The sequence below is a fragment of the Gopherus flavomarginatus genome, chromosome 1 (assembly GCF_025201925.1).
Source record: "Gopherus flavomarginatus isolate rGopFla2 chromosome 1, rGopFla2.mat.asm, whole genome shotgun sequence".
Lineage (NCBI taxonomy): Eukaryota > Metazoa > Chordata > Testudines > Testudinidae > Gopherus > Gopherus flavomarginatus.
In genome coordinates this window covers 155,851,367-155,871,983 of record NC_066617.1, presented here as the reverse complement: position 1 = coordinate 155,871,983, position 20,617 = coordinate 155,851,367, and the positions used below count along the sequence as shown (strand labels likewise).

Below are 20,617 nucleotides of genomic sequence, written 5' to 3'. Positions count from 1 at the left end.
AAGATGTATTAACCAAATGCACTAAAATGTGCCAGGAGGCAGTGCTGGTGGATGCAATCATATGAATTCATCACACCACAGATGAGTTGAGACACTATACAGTACAAGGACCCCATCCTGCTTCCATTGACATCAATGGCCCATTGCTTACAGTGAGAGCAGAACTGGGCTCAAAGTCAGCACAACTACATTATTAATATTATTCATTGTTTTGGTTCTATTTACATTTTAATTCATCGCCTGTATATGTCATGTCATTTTTGTTCGCTTGTATTTATTTCTGTTGTTCCCTGGCCTTTGCAAGAGAGAGAATGGGAGAAATCTATTAATATACAAACTAGATCCAGATCCTGCATTCTTTGTACCCCCAAGACTCCCAGGGCATGCAAGGAACGCAGGCTCAGGCCTATACATATTACCTCATGCTTCTTTGTTCACTGAGTGGTGGTGGTGGTGATGTTATTTTAATGGCACATCTTTGCTGCTGCTGTTATTTTAGCGTCAGATTTTATTACTTCCACTGACAAAGCTAGGTCACGGACATAGAGGTGGTGAGCATATGGTGAGCCGAAGGAGCTTAGGCAATGCTGGAAGCCTGAAGTAGCTATCTGTACGCTGGGTAAAATTCATACCTGAAGCTCCACCCAAGGGCCAATGGATGAAATTGAACCCTTCATACTGGATGTAAATTGGTCTTATGTGGTAAGCAGGATCTTATGTAGGGCTTCCGCACCAGGGAGGATTTCACCTGGAGACTGTAGCTGTTTGGACCAAGCCAGTGGAAAGTTTTACAAAAAGCTAATTCTGTATTAATTTTATAAGAAAACAATTAACATGTGCCACGCAAGCAGAGACATTTCCTACAGTGTTACAAGAGGTTAGAAAATACCCAGGGGGAGTGGGGAACATGGCACTCAATGCTCTAAAAACATCCAGTGAAGAGAAGATATTGTTACAGTTAAATATCTCACTTACATGTACAATGAGGCATATCTCATTCAAAATAATCATAGTGAAATAAATAAACCCACACTGTTTTGTCAACACTATTTTAATGGATTTTTTTAATCTTACAATATTTTACTTTTAAAACTATTAATAATAATACTTTGTATTTATATAGTGCCTTTTATTTGCGTATCTCAAAACATTTTCTACATGAGGATGAATTTTGTATTATCTCCCATTTTACAGGTGGGAAAACTGAGGCACAAAGAATTTTGTGTAAAGTTTGGGCACTCAAACACCGAGTCACACAAAACTAGTAAACTCTTGAAAATCTGGGGCTAAGTGACTTGCTTAATGTCACACAGCAAGTAAGGAGCAAAACTTGGAACAGAACTCACGTCTGCTGAATCCAAGTCCCCTGCTCTAACTATTAGGAAGTGCTATACCACTTAAAATAATGTTTCCTGAAGTGTACAGCATAAACTCCTGGATGGAGATTATAAAGAGCTAGGTAGGAAGCATAGATACACTTCTCAATTGCTCTTCAACATTTCACTTCTCGTTTAAAGAAATAGTCAATCTCTAGCAGTTATTGTTGCAAAGAGAACCTTCAAAGTCAGACACAAGGGTAACCAATGCACAGACATCTGCCTGAGTTTGTAGAGAGCCTGAAACAGTAGCTCTGAGTTGTGAATGGCACTGATCATTTCGATGGGTGCTCAATCAGATGCTGATGTTATGTTATATATCCACATTAACTATTTCACGGCTCATCACATATTGTAAGAAAGGAGAGGAAGTGATATATAATAAAGATCTACACCAGCGTTCCCCAAGATATGGAGGGCATCCTCCTGGGGGAGAAGGGAGAGGAAGGACTAACGGAGTGAAGGGGCACAGAAGGTATATAAATTAACATGAGTAAGCCTTTAACACCACATTCCAGGGGGAGGTACAATTGGTTTCATTTTCCTGGACTGGGGCTCAGCTTCCAAGTGTTTGGGAAATACCACCTTAAATTATAAAGCAAATTATGTAAAACACAAAAGCTGTGTTAAAATAATCTTCACTAGCATGGAGCAGAAACTTTCCCAAGACACTGTAGTGAGCTCCTACTGAACCTCCATCATAAAAAAGGGTTGAGGCCCCTTTGAAAACTTGGGTGTAAAACTAAGGGAGTTTGCCTCTCTGCACCACAATTTTTCCAATTACCAAAATGCACTTAAGTTAATCAGAGTTCAAGGAGTGGTAAGAATGCAACATGGAGACCTCGGAGTGTAAAATGTTGCTACAACCTTCCAAATGCACTACTCTCCGGTTGTTTTCCCCACATGTGTTAAAGATCAAACTGCTGACATCTCCCCCTGTGCTGTGCAAATGGCGCTCAGAATAAAAGAGCAGCCCGATTGTGCGGGAAACGAGGGCTGGGAGCTGGAAACAATAATTGCTTGTCTCTGTTGCACATTCTCTGCAATCAAAATCCAAAAAGCAGGGGGACAGCAGACCTCTTCTCTTCTTTTTAGCCTGTATCTCAATAGATATTTGGAGAGGAAACAAACTTTTCACCAAATCCTTTTCAACCCCAAAATTATTCGGAGTTCATTATTTTGGGCCTGATTGTGTTACCTTCACTTGCCTTGTCAATAGGATTTAAAGTATGATGTCAGGGCCAGGGCTCCCGAAGCTTTAACTCAACCAGTTTAGCATGTGCCAAAAGCAGTATGCCTTATCTAGGCTAGACTTTTAAAACATGTTAGCACATGCCAACATAACCCTTTCAAGCTTGGTGTAGGCAGCGGATCAAATTTTCAAAAACAACTAAGTGACTTAGAAACCAAAGTCTTGTTTTCAAAAGTGACATTGGCACTTAGGAGCATAAGTCGCTACTTATATACATTTTAGCCAAGCCATTACCCAGTGATATTAGTGGGACTAGTCATATGACTGAGAACTCAGAGGAGTTGTGGCTTGATTTTATTTTCTATTGTGGCATCTAGTGTCACCATAATGGGGATGCAATAATAATATCAATACTTCTGAATGAAACCGTCCTGAGCTCTGTAATCAGAAATGCTAAATGTACCAAGAGACATCATAAGGCAGGTGAAATAAAAACAAGGCTTCTTCCTCACTAGAATCCAGTGGAGAGCAACCAAGCAGATCAGTTTTATATTAAAAAGAAAATATTTTTTTAAAAGAATCAGATTTTGTCCCCCACCTTCTCAGTTCTAATACGTATCAAGCCAAATCATCCCTTAATTACAATGAGCAGTTCCGTTTAAAAGGACATACTTAACTTGAAAAATCAAGTGTCTGTCTGAAATTTGTGAATCTGCTGTAGTTACTAGTAACATCCAAGATTCCTGTGATAGGGGAATGAGAGGACAATATTTTACTCTGTGTTCTCCATATTAATTTGTGCCACTGGTAGCACTTTGTGCTTAGGCAGTTTCAATTTCCCTTGTACAGCTGGCCCTGATCCTGCAACCGTTCTGAGTATGGTTACCTTTACTACATGAGTGATGTCAGTGAGACTGCCCAGGGTTGCAGAGTTAAGCACATGCTTAAGCCTTTGCAGGTTTGAGGCCTTAGCTATTAAAATGGGGAAACTGACTAACTGAAATGACCTTGCTAAGTTCTTCTCTAAGCAGGTTTTTTTTTAAATCAGGCCGTAATATAAGAAAAAGGATGATTTTGAAAGTAGGCAGTATCAAAAAAATTCACATTGACAGTGTCCCTTTTGGATTAATGGCAGGACACAACCCCAAATTTGCCCCGAATTGCTTGGTTTGGCTTTTACTAGACTATTATTGTCTTCTGCTAAAAGCACCAGCTTTTCTTCTCCTCGTGGCTGTTTTGCAGTTGCTCCTGAGTTATTCAACATTAAAACATCTTTCCATTCTGCTTGGCCCGCGCCTTGCTCATTAGATGTAAATGCTTCAGGAATTTCTCCAGCTCTGCTTCAGTTTAGCGAAGTGACAATCTTAGGCAAATGTTTTCAATGTGTCTTTCAATGTGTTGTTGGGTTTTTGGTGTGTGTGTGTGTTTGTTTGTTTTTTTTTAATCTTCTGTTTCACACTGGGGAGCTTTAGAATTACTCTTTTTGAGAGAAAATTTCACCCTGACACTTGTGTTGTGGGAAGCCCTGACTGTCACAAAAACAAATCTATAGTATAGATGGGAGAGGTGAAGATGCAAAGTGGCTCTGATAAAAGAAAGGGAAAAATTTCCTTCTGTTTCAAGGTTTCTTTAAATAGCACCTTTTTAAAAAAGTTGTGAACTTCAAAAGACTAGTGAAGATTTAATTAGCTAGATTGTACCAAAAAGACTATAAAAAACCATTAAGATAGACACACACAATTAAAACTTTCACTGCCCAAAACTGTAGTTATCACTACTGAAATAACAAGAATAACGGGAGTTGCTTCTAGTCAAAAATCCCCAGTTATTAAAGGAGTGATAAATCTAAAAGATACAGAAAAATAAATTATATGAATTAGAAACAGGTGATGCAAGTGGCTCACTCCTGCAAGTTGTGAGCTCTCTGACCTAATCCAGCAATGTTCTTATGTATGTGCTTAATTTTAGGTATGTGAGTGCTCCCACTGAAGTTAATGGGACTATTCACATACTTAAAGTTAAGCATGTGCTTAAGTACTAATAAGTATCTAACCAAGTATGCAGTACAGATGCAAAGGAAACCATCATTATAAATGTTTTTCAAAGTTTCGTGCTTCTTTCTAATTAAGAAGTTTTTCTTTTCTCTGTCACTACAATTTGAAATTGAATTGGAGGGAAAAAAATAACCTAGTATTGCTCTGATCTTTGTAAATTCCTCCCTTAAAAAACTAAACTGTCTTCTCTCTTCTGCATCTTCCTTACTAAGATATTTGGATCTGATGATTCTGAAAAGTGACTCTCTGCTGTGTTTTAATCTGATTTAAAAAACTTTATCCTGATCATTGCAAAGTGGTCCGGAAACAGAAAAGTTTGACATGTCTATGTTAACCAAGCCTTCTTACCTCAGCAGTGCTTGGCATGCAGAAAGACAAAAAGCCCTCTCTATCACTTTAATGTGGGGAAAACTTTATTTTTAAAATTTCCTCTAGTGTGCCAGGTAGAATAAGCAGAACTATGTCAGGAATCTTCTTTTTTCATAAACTAATGTCACTATAAAAATCTATGATGGGTTAATTTATGATGAATCCTGAACTGAAACAATGAGGGACTTGCATTCTATGTCACTGCAACTGTAATTTCCACTCTTTCCCTTCCTCTCTAAGTAGATTCCACAGTATTAAGGTGTTTGGGCCCCTGCGTCCTCTGTTAGATCAATATCTACAACAATTCTGATTGTTACTGATCATAAAATGATTCCACTCCAAGACCCCACTCACACAAACTTGACAACTTTCTGCTTTAAGACCCTGGTCTCCCGCTCACAGCAAATGCCAAGAAGGGGTAATAATTCTAAGCTGAAAAAACTGCATAAATGTTAATAGAGGGTCATGATTTAATATGCATTTAAAAACATCTGTTTCAACCCACCAATATGTAAATGGGTGAGGGGGCTATAAACCTACTTTTTCCTATTGGGAACACCCATTGCTTAAGGACCCTCCCCCCAGCCTAAAGGGAGGATCCACAAGGCCTGGAAACCAAATAATTCCAGGGGACAACTAATGAGATAACAGGGCCAGGAGTGAAGTCTAAGGGTTAAACAAAAGGAACCTACTTTTTGGAAGGCATCTGATCAACTTCACCTTCATATTATTATTTCTTATTTGTATTGCCGTAGCTTCTGGGAAACCGGGCCATAGGCTAGGACCCTATTGTGCTGGGAATTGTACAAACAAAACAAAAAGACAGATGCTGCCTTGAAGAGCTTGCAGTCTAAGTAGATGTAATATCCCAAATATTAATGTCTCAGCAGTAAGATTGGCTATTTGTCACATGGTAACAAAAATGAGAAAAGCCTGACCCTGGTGTAGCAAAAAAGTCAAAAAGTCACAATTCTGTTGGGTTTTTTTTAAAGGCAAACAGTAACATGGGGAAAAAAATACTCAAAAAACACTTTTATTTTCCAGCAGAAATGTGTTCAATAGCTGGTGTTCATCTAACCAAATAATCTGTTAACTATAAAGTCTCTGAGGACAGTGTTTCCCTATTCATCTTGCAACAAAGTTCCTCCTTTACCTTGGTGGGTCCTGCGCTTATTGGCAGATTTGCTCACCTCAGTGATCTTCCCCTCTGGTGGAACCCACAGTCTGGGTCAACTCCTCCTGTGTCTGATCAGGAGTTGGGAGGGAACCTAGGCCCACCCTCTACTCTGGGTTCCAGCCCAGGGCCCTGGTGGATTGAAGCTGTCTATAGAGCCTCCTGTAACAGCTGCATGACAGCTACTTCCCCATGGCCTCCTCCAAACATCTTCTTTATCCTCACCACAGGACCTTCCTCTTGGTGTCTGATAATGCTTGATTGTCTGATAATTCCTCAATCCTCCCACAGCACACCCTCTCAAGTCTCAGCTCCTTGCACCTTTTGCTCCCAGCTCCTCACACACCCTTCGTCTCCTCTGGCTGTAGTGAGCTCCTTTTTAAACCCAGGTGCCCTGATTAGCCTGCCTTGATTGGCTGTAGGTGTTCTAATCAATGCAGCTATCTCCACTGCCTTCTAGAAAGATCTTAATTGGCCCCAGGTGCCTTCATTAACCTGGAGCAACTGCCATTTGGTTACCATGGTCCTAGGGATTTGTTTAGCCTGGGGCTAACATACCTGTTCCTCAGTACTTTACTGGCCTTGCCCCATCACAGTCTGTATTTTGCCTACTACATTACTGGCACTGTATTAATATGATTATTAATAATAATAGAATAGCTCTGCTCAGGGACCAGCTGCTGCCCAATTTATGTGCTTAGTTGTTTTTCTGGTCACCAATTGTTCATGAACTGATGCTGGTTTCCTCTGAATGAATTCTTTATTTGTAAGTTTGGAGTGTACAGGTTGGATGAATGATTTTCAGACTGCAGTTCCACTCACAATTCCCATTGTTGTGTGACTGGTCACCATGGTCACACACTGTTGTTTCCATTTCCTCGATGACTGAAACATTTTAAACAAGAGAAGAGGGTTCAGGGGTGGCTTTGCCATGAGCCAGGGAGGCAATCAGCTGTGCCAGGTCTCTGCCTACCATGATAGCCATTCCCTGGATCACTGGAGCACCTATGCTGGTCAGAGCAATAAGCGGGGGGAGTGGAGTCCGTCCCTGGTCTAGTCCTCCCCCTCACAATCAACTGCATGAAATGGAGACATAGCAGCTCTGTGCAGCCTGCTTCCCTCTCACATTGCTACTGCAAGGTGGATAATCAGTACAGGTTGTGCCTCCTTCTGTCCTGCACTCTATGCAGGCCAACCCACACTTTAGTGCATAGTTAATATGGAATAATTCCCTTTCCGGGACAATTTTGGGCCATGTAATCACTCATGCTACAATTTGTGACAATTTGGGAATTCACAAACATTGTCAGGAATACCCAGCAGTTGTCCAAATACTCATAAATAACCAATAAAAAGGCCCCATCTGGGTGAATTCATGAACAAGGTTTTTCCTCTACCTCGTGGTGGTCTGTGACAGTGTGATAAGGAATCAGCCTTGTTCATAACATTTCAGATGAATTTAACTGGCCCTAGCCAGCATTCTTAGTCATTACTTTACCCATCTGCCTTGTACAATATATTGAACTGATTTCTAATACCTGCATAAATGACATTGGACTGTAGTTAATAGGTTCTGCCTATCCCCTTCAAGAGCCAGGCTAGTCCCTATGTACAAAAACCCAACAAGGGGATGAAAAACTATCAAATTCCCATTCATGTGTCACACAGTCTATGGATGTGGTGTGCTCAGGCTCCTAACCCTCCACTTCTCTTTCTTTCTCATCACAGTCCCTCTTCTCTCCCTCCCCCATCAACCCCCCATCTCTGTCGTGTTTCTTACTTTTGTGCTCCTATTAACCCCTCTCTTCCTGATTTCCCCATCACTCCACCCATGGGCATGATTTTATAGATATATATAATCAAAGCAAAAATTAAAAAATATACCTGATCACTGATCCCTTTACTTATATGTTGCACCCTTTGCCTCCCCCCTTTATCTATTTAGGTTGCAACCTCTTTAAAGCAGAAACTGTATGCCTAGTGCAACGGAAGCTTGACCCTAACTGAGGCTGTTAGGAAATATAGCAACAACAGCAATAATAATAATTGATCGTTCCTGTAGCTGTCAGTGTTCCCTAGCGCAGCTTCTCAGCCTGGGGGTAGCTCAGCTCCTACAGGAGCCCAATGGACTCCCAGTCTAGCTGCTATCTCCAAACTCCTCTTCAAGGGACGGGTTCATATGGAGGAAGCAGAAAGGGAACCACCAGTGCCCAAAGCCTTCTTTGGGGTAGATTTGATTGATCAGGGGTAGGCAACCTATGGCACGGGTGCCGAAAGCGGCACATGAGCTGATTTGCAGTGGCACTCACACTGCCCAGGTCCTGGCCACCGGTCCGGGGGGCTCTGCATTGTAATTTAATTTTAAATGAATGAAGACTCGGCACAGCACTTCTGAAAGGTTGCCGACCCCTGCCATAGGTTATGATAGTATTGGATCATTTGCTGTTGTGTCCTGTATGAATTTGATTAATCCTGTCTTCATTTTTATAAAAAAGTGAATAATTCCCCACATTTTCCTGGAAAACCCCGCCCCCTAGCCTCTTACTGCTAATCAGACAACAAATCTGGAACCCCTCTGATGAGCTGGCACTTCAGCACAGATTCCTTAATAAAGGAAATAAGTGAAGCCCTATCGTGTAAGTATAGCCTCACAAAGTCTATTCACCAACACCATTTTCTTCAATATCGAAACAAATCACTACAAATCTCCGCAACCATCCCAGCTCCTTGTGAGAGTTTTCTTGAATCCAGGAGCAAACAGAGCTAGTGTTTCAGGGTCAACCTGAACAGTCTCTAAGAAGGCAACACAACCTTCCTGCCACCCAGCCAGAAAGTTGCAAGATTTGCAGAGCAGACCTGCCATGCTACAGTCTTGCATGGGGATCACTTAGCAGCATTAAAGCGGATAATGTGCCTGGGCTGAACAGAGCCTTTACCTGAGTTGTCTGATGGACACTTTTTTATGTGCTCTAAGCAGCCTGGACAGGAAACCCCAAAATCCTAGAACAATAAATCCTTTGATTATTTTTTTAAATTTGAGAGTGAAATAAAAACATTTAGGCAACCAGGGCTATGTGCTGGACTATATGTTTCCAGGCATTCCCTCACACCTCAAGCACACTGCTTTGAAGGGTAGATCCAACTTGTTACTTTAAAAGCACTGTCTCCCAGTGGTCTTGCATTAAGGGCTGTGAAGAAGTTACACAATAAAGAGGTCACATGCTAGAATGCCAGAATGATGGGCACGTTATAGAAAACCTAAACTGACAACAAGATAGAAAGCATAAGGAGCATTCCCACCTGGTAACTTTACACTAGAGGCGGACTTGATTCCTTTCATGTGCTAAAAGCAGTCTCACAAACCGAGAGCCACAAAGAGATGTAAGCATTGCAATACCTAATTTTAGATACCCTGCCAGCCAGAGGAATCCTCAGCCTAGCATTCCTAGGCACCTCAAATACAATACATAAGGAGAGTTAGATGCTTAAGAAAAGGATCCTCAGAAGATTGCAGATTGAGCAGGAAGCTGTCTAAGATAACCAGTAGGAAATGACAAGGAGAGGGATGGGTCCAAAGCCTCATTCATCAAAGGGAAGGGCTGGAGGGCCTTGAACTGGGATTTCTCATATCCCAGCAGAGGTACCTGACTACCAGACTATTGGGTGTTCTTAGCAAGGGGGAAGGTGTCTTTCTGGCCCCTCTCAATTACTCATTGAAGCTGTTCCACTGTGTAGAAATAATTTTTGGTGTAGGGTCTTGAACCCAGTTCTCCCATATCCAAGGGGAGTGCCCTACTCTGGCCTGTTGAGTATTCTGTGGATATCTATGCATGCATACATGCACAAGCCCCAAAACGTTGTGAACTAATCACCCAACCATCTTTTGTGGGGGCTAAGCACGCTTGGAACACACCTGCCAGGTTGGATCATGCAGGTGAGGGAATATCTAGCTTGAGAATCCCACCAGGGCTTAGGTGTGAGCCAGGGCATCCAGCAACTCAGCAGCATCGGGACTCAAGTCAGCTGTGCACATGCCCATCAATGGAAACTTCCTCCAGCTACATGTAGAATATGTACCCGGGCAGCCCCCAGCGCTGGTTTAAGTAGCAGTGTAGATGGTGAGGTGAGTACAAACGCACCTGAAGGCTGTGGGTATGAACCCAAGCACATACCTTACATGGCTCCCTACTAACCCAAGCCAGGCTTTCCCATCTGCATTGCTATTTTTAGTACATATTTTAATACCATTTTTAATATTTTTAGAGATTACCCTGCTGCTTCCCTGCTGCTAGAGCCTTTCCCCGCTGCAGAGAAAGAGTCGGGCATCAGGGAAAGGCTCTGGCAGAGGGGATACAGTGGGGAAATGCTCCCTCCTGTCCTGCCAGAGCTTTTCACTGACACGTGTAGCTACACGCAGCACTGGGGACATGGTGCGTTTTCCAGCGTGGCGTGTAATTACGCAGCTCTTCCATACCACACAAAGTGGTGTGTAGTGTAGAGGCAGCCTTAGGCACCATTGCAATTTAGAGGTCTACATTGTTAGGCCGAGGTAGGCAGTGGTGGAGAGGTGGCTTGAGGATCTGAGTGGCATAAAGTGCATCTCAGTTGCATTAAATGGCAATGAGGCACCTAAGTCCATTTGTGGATCTAACCCTCTAGCTTTCCTCTGGCTTTCTCTGTGATTGATCCAGCAACTCAGCACATCAGAGAGAGATGCCAGTACACAAATCAGGAACACCTGGTGACTCCACAGATGGGGAGGGCAGTGGCTGCTGGTGAATGCCTGACTGGAGTAGTTGAGACCCCGGGTAACTGCCCAAGGAAGAGGTCCTGATGGTTTCAGTGGGAATTTTGGATGATCAGCAGCTCTGAACCTTTTTGGCCTAATTTTCAGACCTAAAAGGTCAGCACCATAAAGCCACTATGAGTGGTGGGTGCTCAGCGCCTTACAGAATCTGTCCCTAATACAGTAGCTAGCAGGTAAACAAGACTTCAGCATAACTTTAGGTTTATCATATGCCACAACATGATAAAGAATAGGCACTTTGTTACTTCATTCATTCAAAGTTTAAGGCCAAAAGGGAGCACCAGATTATCCAGCCTGACCACCTGTATATCACAGGTCACCTGCACCATTCAGCCACCCGCACATTAAACCCAACAGTCAGAATTAGATCAAAGTATCACAGCCCTGTGTGTGTCTGGGAAACACATAAAAAGAGTAATTTCAGAAGCAATTGCTACATTTGCAAGAGGAAATGTTGCCTGAAGATTTATGATCACCCATCTCAATTATCTCATGGAGGTTTATATAAGCTTAGGCAGCATTTGGTATAATGTATGGGCTAGACCTTGCTCCCACAGAAACCAGTGGGAGTATTGCTGTTAGCTGCTGTGAGAACATGAGCAGATCCTATTCATTTTATTTCCTATACTTTTCTCACCCAGATGCACAGGAGTGCTAATGGCAGAACAAAACCAAATGAAATGTAACTCCCATCCAAATGATTTCAGAAGCATAAACTAAGATGTAGGGATAGCAGGACAGCACTGGGAAGATCTGGGAGCCAAGCTACACAAAATGTGATTTGTAAAGGTCATAAACAAGCCAGAACACCTGGATATTTAAACAAATAACATCTTCAATCTTATAAAAGGATTTATGAATGGGATTGAGGGTCATCAAAGCACCAAGCTGATTCCTAGTAACTGTGAGAAAATCACCTTCAGTCTAATTCTCCTGAAAGAAGCAAATGGGATGAAGGAATGGACAGAACTCTCCTTCCTGAACCCCACGCTGGACATGGCTATCTACAGCCTGAGAGAACTGCACAAGGTAAATACACTTCCCAATGCGAAGTCCACAGGAATTGTTGATGGTGCGAGACTGATCAACAGACAGTCTGGTAACATTGTATTATAAAGTTTATTAAGTATGAGGTTTAGGCTTGTGAGACCACAAAAGGGGTTTACAAAATGTAACCCTGAGTTTGAAACTGTGATTCTTCCCTGCCAATGGAACGTGTGATGCTGCACTTGTGAGATAATTATCCAGCCACTCTCTAACATTAGTTTTCTTTTCTTAAAATAATGTATTGATTAACTGAAAATCGTTAACAGTGCTGGGGTCTAACAGTATGGCCTTGAGGCGGGTATAGTGTATGTAATTTGCTATGGAAACTTCCACAAATCGCTCTGCCGAAACACCGTCAGTCCTGATATGCATCCCTATTACAATCCTGGGACATATTCAGCAGCTCTGTTATATAAATTATGTGGAGGTTTTCCAATGTGTGCAACTGTTTATTAGAGTTTTTGATGAGAGGCCACCAAATTTATGTTCCCTTGTGACCTAGTCTAGAGTTGACTGCAGCTCTCCAAAGGTCAGGGGAGGTGCTGGTGCACTAATTCACTGAGCACCAAGGCCTCAATATTGGGACCACATCCACAGAAACATGCTGATTATTAATATAACTTGTATCAGTACCTAACCTGTTTGTAAGCTACTCTTCAGAAACTGTAAATCCGTTGTTTTAAGGCTGGTTGGCAGTAACTTCGTTCCAAGCTATGCCCAGCAGCTTCCTGCCTGCTGGGGATGTCACTGGGGATGTCCATTTGACAATGCTCTAGGTGTTTCGTATGTGCCCATCGTGGAAGGCCGGGCCATTGTCAGTGTGGTGGGGAAACAGAGACAGATTAGATGTCAACGTGAAAGTAAATCTTAGGAAGACAAACTGTTAGCGGCTGGCCTGAAGTATTTGCTGGCCTCACTCTGGCCTACATTACAATCATAATTTACATTTACAAATATCAACATTTTCGATCTTACATTGTCTCTGAAGCAATCTTTGGACAACTACTTTGCATCTGTCACTGGGTCTTCTTCACACCAGCTTCACAATATTGTCAGATCAATAGGGCTACTTAGCAAATGGCACGTGGAGATATTAATTTTTCTAATGCTTTTGTCACTGCTCCGAGTGATTTTGTAACTCATCATTTTCTAGTCTGCCAATCTGCACACTTAAAATATTGTATTTGCTATGAATGCTGCTGAGAGAGCTTTAACTGGACGTAGGTTTTCTGATCATGTTACAGTTTTAAAATATCTTTACTGGATTCCAGTAACATTTCAGTTTAATTTTACAATAATAACACTTTGCATTTCTCTAGCCACTGTCACTATAGGGCCTTATAAACATTACCAGAAGAAGAAGAAGTATTTTCTACCCAAGGATCTCAAAGTGCTTTACCAATCAATTAGGTTAATATTATTATCTGTATTTTAGAGAGGGTGAAACTGATGCTAAAAGGCCTTGTCTACACTGGCATTTTTTTCTGAAAAATATCCCAGTGCTGCTAACAACTTGCAGTGCATCACTATCAGTGATAGCAGTTGTGGAAGCCCTCGTGTAGATATGGTACGGGACAATGTCAAAATTTTTAACATTGTGTTGTGTAGACCAGCTCTAAGCAGGGTTAGATGGTGAGACACTTTAAAAGACAAGGCTGCCTGGAGTCCTCTTTACACTATGATTCCCATTGTTGCTGCTGCCAGTAGAGATGTACCATTTTTAGCAAAGGTGGAAGTGTTTGTTCGTTGATTCAATCATTTAAAAGCCTAATGTGGTTCAATCAAAAAGATTAAATGAAAGCTGCGAACACCATGCACCCTGACTAGCAAATTCTTATCATTTCACCTTTGCATCTACTATTTAATATTAAATGCTTCCCTCTCCCCTGCTACAAATTGTACAATATCATTAAAAATGTTTGCACAAGATGTTTGAGCACTAATATTTGGTCACACACTAATAAAATTTCATCGCTAGATACTAAGAAATCCAGCCCTTCTGGGAAAGTATGATAATCTAGGAAGCCTATTTTATAGTATACCAATACTTAAAGGAAGTATTTTTTCCACACAACGCACAGTCAACCTGTGGAACTCCTTGCCAGAGGATGTTGTGAAGGCCAAGACTGTAACTTGTTCAGAAAGAACTAGATAAGTTAACAGAGGAGAAGTCCATCAATGGCTATTAGCCAGGATGGGCAGAGATGGTGTCCCTAGCCTCTGTTTGCCAGAAGCTGGGAATGAGCGACAGAGGATGGATCGCTTGATGATTACCTGTTCTGTTCATTCCCTCTGGGGCACCTGGCACTGGCCACTGTTGGAAGGCAGGATACTGGGCTAGATGGACCTTTAATCTGACCTGGTATGGCCGTTCTTATGTTCTTATGGTAGAAAACTCCCACCAATGTAACTAAAATGATTGATTTAGTTACACGAGCATTAACTCCTGCTATAGATGCACTTAAACTGGTTTACATTTCACTTAAACTGATTTAGCTTAAAGCATAAACTGGTTGAAGTGCTTTTCGAACCAGTTTCAATACATGCACATTAGTGGTTTGCCCTGGTGTAATTGCATTGATTTTAATGGGTTTAGTTACACCAGCACATTTTATAATATAGACCAGGGCTCAGAGAGAGAGAAATTTAAAAAACGTGTTGGTCCATGAGGGCCCAAGACTGCAAACCTTGTTTCATGCAAGAAATCAATTGACTTCAATAGGAATACTTGACTTGTGTGAGTAATTCTTACTCATGTGAAGAAGGGTTGCAGGATCAGGCCCTACAGGAATAGAAATGTTATTTTCTGGCGGTACCAGACTTAGAATTGTAGAATCATAGAAACGTAGGGCTTGAAGGAATCTAAAGAGGTCATCTAATCCATCCCCTGCACTGAGCCCGTGTCTTTCGATCTCTCTCTTGCTTTTCCATCTGAAAAAAGCATCAGTTTTCTGTAAAGACAGATATAGATAGACCAGGACACCTCTGCCTGAGGGAGACTAGTTAAGCTGATATTTGATATAAGAGCTCAGCCTGCAGTGGGAGGAAGGAGACATGATGGATGGCTAGTAGGAAGTGACTTGACTTGTGCCTGTAATAGAAGCTCTTTCAATTTTCCCTGAGATCTCGTCACAGACGTGAATGTCCTTTGAATTCCCACCTTTTCCCACTTCCTGCAGATGGAATAATTTTGGATAGTTTTGGATATTCAAAATAAGTAAGAAAGAAAACAAGACATTGTTTGACATGCTGTCTCCTGTCTAAGACTCTGCTGCCTTGGAAACAATTCCTAGATATTTTCATATTATTCAATTACTTGCAGTCTTAGTTCAGTGTGAGCAATTCACCTCCTTGCAGGAAGAATTTAACAGGCATGACAGCAGAGCCCACCAATTCAATAAGATAGAGATTACTGTAGAGATAAACCCTTCTCACTCGCTCGCTCTTTTTGGATGAACTTGAGCAACACAAACCTAGTCTGAGCTCCCACACTGTACTCCTGGTTCTCATCTAGACAACTCCATCTCCTTTTCTCTACAATGTCACCTTCTGACAGCAATAGCATCCACTCTGTGGGCAAAGCACAGGGGAAGCATGCACGCCTTGGAGGTTACATTTTCATTATTTCCTCAAATTATCAAATACAGTACAGACGATCCCAGTCTCAGCCACTTCTGCTCAAATACACATTTAGAACTTTCTATCTAACACTTAATTCTAATACAGCATTGGGGATCTGCAGATCACAAAGGGGGGTAGATTTCATACACCCCATTTTACAGATGGGCAAGCTGAAGCACAGAATGGCGACTTGACCTGTATAATGTTCCACACCAAGTGAGTGGCAGAATTAAGAATGGAACTGAAGTTTCCCAACTCTTTTTCCTCTGCCTGGGTTGCCTCACCATGCTCTATCAGATAGGTCTTAACCAAAACTCAACTCTAAACAATCAGAGCTGGAACCATATTTTGCAATTTAGGCCCATGGAGGCTACGTCCATCAATGGTTATTAGCCAAGATGGTCAGGGGTGCAACCCAATGCTTTGAGTGTCCCTAAGCATCTGACTGCCAGGTGATGGAACTGGACGACGAAGGATGGATCACTTGATAATTGCCCTGGTCTGTTCATTCCCTTTGATGTATCTGGCATTGGCCACTGTAGGAAGACACGATACTGGGCTAGATGGACCATTGGTCTGACCCAGTATGGCTGTTCTTATATTATTATTTCTAACCTATGTACAAGTATATATGTCTTGTGTATATTACATTATACATAGATTCATAGACATGAATTGGAATGTATGTAATGACGCATATACATTAAAATAACAAATAAGTGGTGATTATATCTCTATGATCAATTGTGGAAGCATGGGGTAAATTGTATTTATTGTTGCAGGAATTACCAGCCCTTTGACTCTTGTACCTGTTTTCTGCCCACTAATCCTTCTTGGCCAGGATTACTTCCCAGTTCTAAACCTCTGAGCAGATTTAGACAGCCGCTGTTTGTTGTAGTTATTTTAGACATCCCTGCTTTCTCCTTTCCTCAAAGTCTGGAATTTCCCCCACAAAATTACATGATGCTGAAGTACAAGATGGTCAGTATTCAGCCCAGGAGCACGTTTAAGATGAATAGCTCATGAACACTTAGATCCAGGCATAAGAGCTTTATACCATTGGAAAGGACTTGGGAATTCCCTCCTTGCCAAGGGTGTAACACTGTTGTCCCTAATCTTGGTAGGACACAAGTCATCACACCATAAAATTAGGACAGTGTGGTGGAGCTTTTTTAGATCTTTCTAAAATGTATTATTTTCTCTCCCTCAAAAGCCCTACAGCAATTAGGCTGTATGGCTTGACAGGAAGAAGGATATGAAATGCTGACCGAATTTGACAAAACGTAAAACTCTCAAACGTTTCTCAGATGTTTTCTTCTGTAAAATATGTGGCATAAACAATATCTTGGGGGACTGTGTAGTATCAAGGTGTTACAGGCATTTGTTTAGGGAAATATGCATATTTCACTGGTGGCTTCTCTGCTTGCAGTATGGCTATTTTAAATTCGAAGAATAAAACGCTTACCACATCACTGTGTTCTCGCTCGCTCTCTCTAATACAGACAATGGGCCTGTGCGTATCTCTAAAAGTACAACGTAGGCAACTGAGCGAAAAACTGCTTCAAAGGAAAAGCAGATTTCGAATGTGCCCACAAAAACGTCAATCACAAATTTCTGACGAGCAGATGAGCTCACTAAACTCTCCCCCCCAGCCTGCTAATTTCACTCCGTCACTAATGAAAGATGAAGCTGTAAATGACGATGAATAAATTATACATAAAGGATTGAAAGATACAGTGATTAAGACACTGATCATGTTTAGCCTAAAAATACCTGGAAACCCAGAGATAACAGCGATGTGTGTTAACTGATTATCTAAAACCGTTACTGGACTGGGCATTTCAGTGTCTGATTTAACCCAACAGCTAGTTTTCCCCATCTCTGAAATGCGGATACTATTTCCCCACTTCCCAGAGGCATGGAAAGCTCCGACTCAGGAATGCTTGTAGCGCGCGTTAAGATGCGCAGGCGAAAGGCAGCAGCGCGGTGCCAAGTGTGATTAGCGATTGCACAATAAGCCAATGGGAGGGGAGTGACCTAGACGAGGTCATTCGGGGCAGGTCAAGGCCAGGCCCTTACAGCAGTTAATCTGCAGCACTAGGGACCAGATGAGTCACGGGGCTCCCCGCGGCCGAGAGCTCAGCTCTGGAGCCACTGCAAACCCTTGACTAGGGAGGTGCGGGTGCTGGGGGCCGCAGTGTGAGCAGGGCCGGGCAGCAAGAGAGGAGGAGGCTTGCAAGGCTCGCGGATCCGGGTGTTGAGCTTCCCTCTGGCCGCCTGCAGCTGCTCTGCTCCCGGCAGGGTCTTACTCTCCACCCAGCCCAGCGCCCGGCCCTGGGAGTGCAGCCAGCACCTACGTGTTAACCCGTCCAGCCCGCTCCGCCTCCCCCAGGTCAAGCCCCCGCCGGAGCTGTGCGGCGGCGCAGACAGAGGAGCCCTTTCAGCCAAGGCGCTGCATGTGCCGCAGCCCGGCTCAGAAGAGATTTCAGCGCCTGCCTCCTGCCAGGCGTGGGCAGGCTGCGTTCTCCATTAGCGCTCAGTCCCGGCCGGCCGGCGCAGCTCCCTGTGCCAGTCCTCTGAGCTCCGGCGTAGCCCCGGGCTGGCCTTCGCCCTCGCCCAGCCGCAGGCAGCCGGCCCTGCACACGCACCCAGTGGCTTGGGCAATGCAAGCCCAGAGCAGTACTGCACCCCCAGCCCGCCTGCTGCCCCGGGGCCCAGGTCAGTTCTGAGACCCAGCGGCCGGCCTGCTGCTCCGGGCTCCCCAGAGCCGGCCTGCTCGGCCCAGCCAGCCGCCGGAGCTATGCGGAGTGGTGGGGATAAACCGCAGTGGCGATCCTGAGCCATCCCCCAATTCTGTGCCTAAGGCCTAGGCTCCGGACCCTGCGCAGAAGAGCGGAATTGGGGTTCACTCCGTGCCTGGGGGGGGGGTGACTGCTATGGCCACTGACTGGAGCAGGGGCGCATTTTAAAAGATTTATTGACAGTTGTGGGGAGTTTTTCCTTTCTAGGACTCTGCGCTGATCACGTAATTACAGAATAAACCAGCTCCTGGCTCAGTGCGCACACATTCATGTAGGGCTCCATCCTCTACTCCTCGCTCAGGAAACCCGGCATTGGCCGCTGGGTCTCTTTCTGTGTGTCACACACACTCACTTAGAAAGTCTCCAAACAGCCCCTGCCATGCCATGTGCATATTTCAGAACAACCCCGTTCACCCGCGGGGGGGTGAGGTGGGGTAATCCAGAATGCCTTTCCATAACTTTGTGATTCGAATCCAGCTTCAGACTTGTGTAAACTGAGTCTCATAAAACAGCACATTGCCTCTGACAACAAGATTCATTGCTGAGGCATTAATAACTTGCATCAACTGGAGAGATCTTTATAAACCTAGAAGATTTATCCAAATCATTCTCCACCTCCACAGAGCACATCCGGGCAGCAAACATTGCCCTTCACTTCAGGAGAAAGTGAGGCTCTGTCCAGCTTGGGATCTCAGGTCTCATTACTGTTGAATACATACACTCTAACGCGAGGCCTTGGCCATGGCCGGGAAATCCCAATACTCCGTGGTTTGTTTAACCGAAAGGGAGATGTGTGAATGTGAAAAGGTTTGGCTCCCTGGTGCACGTGGGTTTTCGCGGAATGGCTTTTGTAAGATTCACCGAGACAGTCGCAAAAAAGGCGCTTCCAAACAAGAATGAAAATGAGACGCAGCGTCAGGCAGCAACACCCGCATCAGCTTTGTTTCTTTAGGGAAGGGGGTAGGGGTCCCAGAACACGAAAATTCACACGCAAACCTGACAACATACAGTCATCCACCTCGCTCGGGCACATCCCGGGGGAGAGGCGTTAACACCTCAGCTAGCCCGGATTAAACCCAAACCCAGTCGCCCTGATAATAAAGATTAAAATATGGAATTGAAGGATCAAACGAGTCCCAGCTGCGCCAGGGGTTCCATTAAATATTAGTCTATAGAGACAGACACCGCACTATATTAGCATGAAGTACTATTAATTATTGATTATTAAGTATTGATTACGCATTTATTTATAATATTTTGTGCTCGACCTAATTATCGTGATTTTAAAACCTCCCGAGATCCCATTTTGTTTCTTTAATTTCAATTTAATAAAAATAAAATTAAACCCTGGTAGATAACGGAAAACTTTTAACAAAAATTGGCTTGAAAATATGGAATTTATGGGAAGTAATAATAATAAATCCATTGTCAACTACAACATTGTTGATTATTTGCTGTATTATATGGTGCAAGACTTTGAGTTTGGGGTATTATCTTTTTAATTTCACTTCTAATGCACCTTTTGAGATTTATTAAGATTTAGCTTCAACGTTTGCATTTATCTGGTAATTTTTTTTGTCAATAAGCATTATGTATACGTAGAGAGAGAGATTTCTATCTATAACAGCTAATCTGTTTTCACCCAGCAGCAAAGGAAAGCTACAGTAAATTTGGACTGAATGGATTTAATGAAGTGATTGTGCAAATTGTACTCTCAGATTTTTTAATATTTATACTAGCACCCTAAAAATGATTTTAACATCTGGTCTTGATTTGCTGGGCTTTATGAAAACACTTTGCTTTCCAATATTTCAGACGTTAGCAGCCGTGTTCACCCGCTTTCCTGTCTGGCTCTTTGGGGTGTCTCTATTCCAAATTCATGCAGAAATGGACAAGTTAAACAGTCTTATGTTTTGTGTGTAGCCTCCAATAAAGGGTATTAATTGGAAATTAAAATAACGAAAAACGAGATAACATGCAGCTCTGCCAGATTACTGGAGAAGGGATTTGATTGATTGCTTGACTGATTGATTTTCCAGAGGAATAATTTGTAAACTTGATTTACTTTTTATTTATGTATTTATTATTATTATTATTATTATTATTATTATTATTATTATTATTATTATTCGTGTCTCCACTTTTTCTCATTGCTAGGGAGCATTTTCTTCACAGG

The 20,617-nt window shown here is 42.7% G+C and overlaps 1 protein-coding gene across 1 annotated transcript in view; it reads right to left on the bottom strand.

The window, feature by feature from the left end:
- The window catches only part of TBX15 (T-box transcription factor 15), a 141,944-nt gene that overhangs the window by 118,865 nt on the left and 2,462 nt on the right, over positions 1-20,617 (bottom strand). The gene's annotated exons all lie outside the window — the stretch shown is intronic.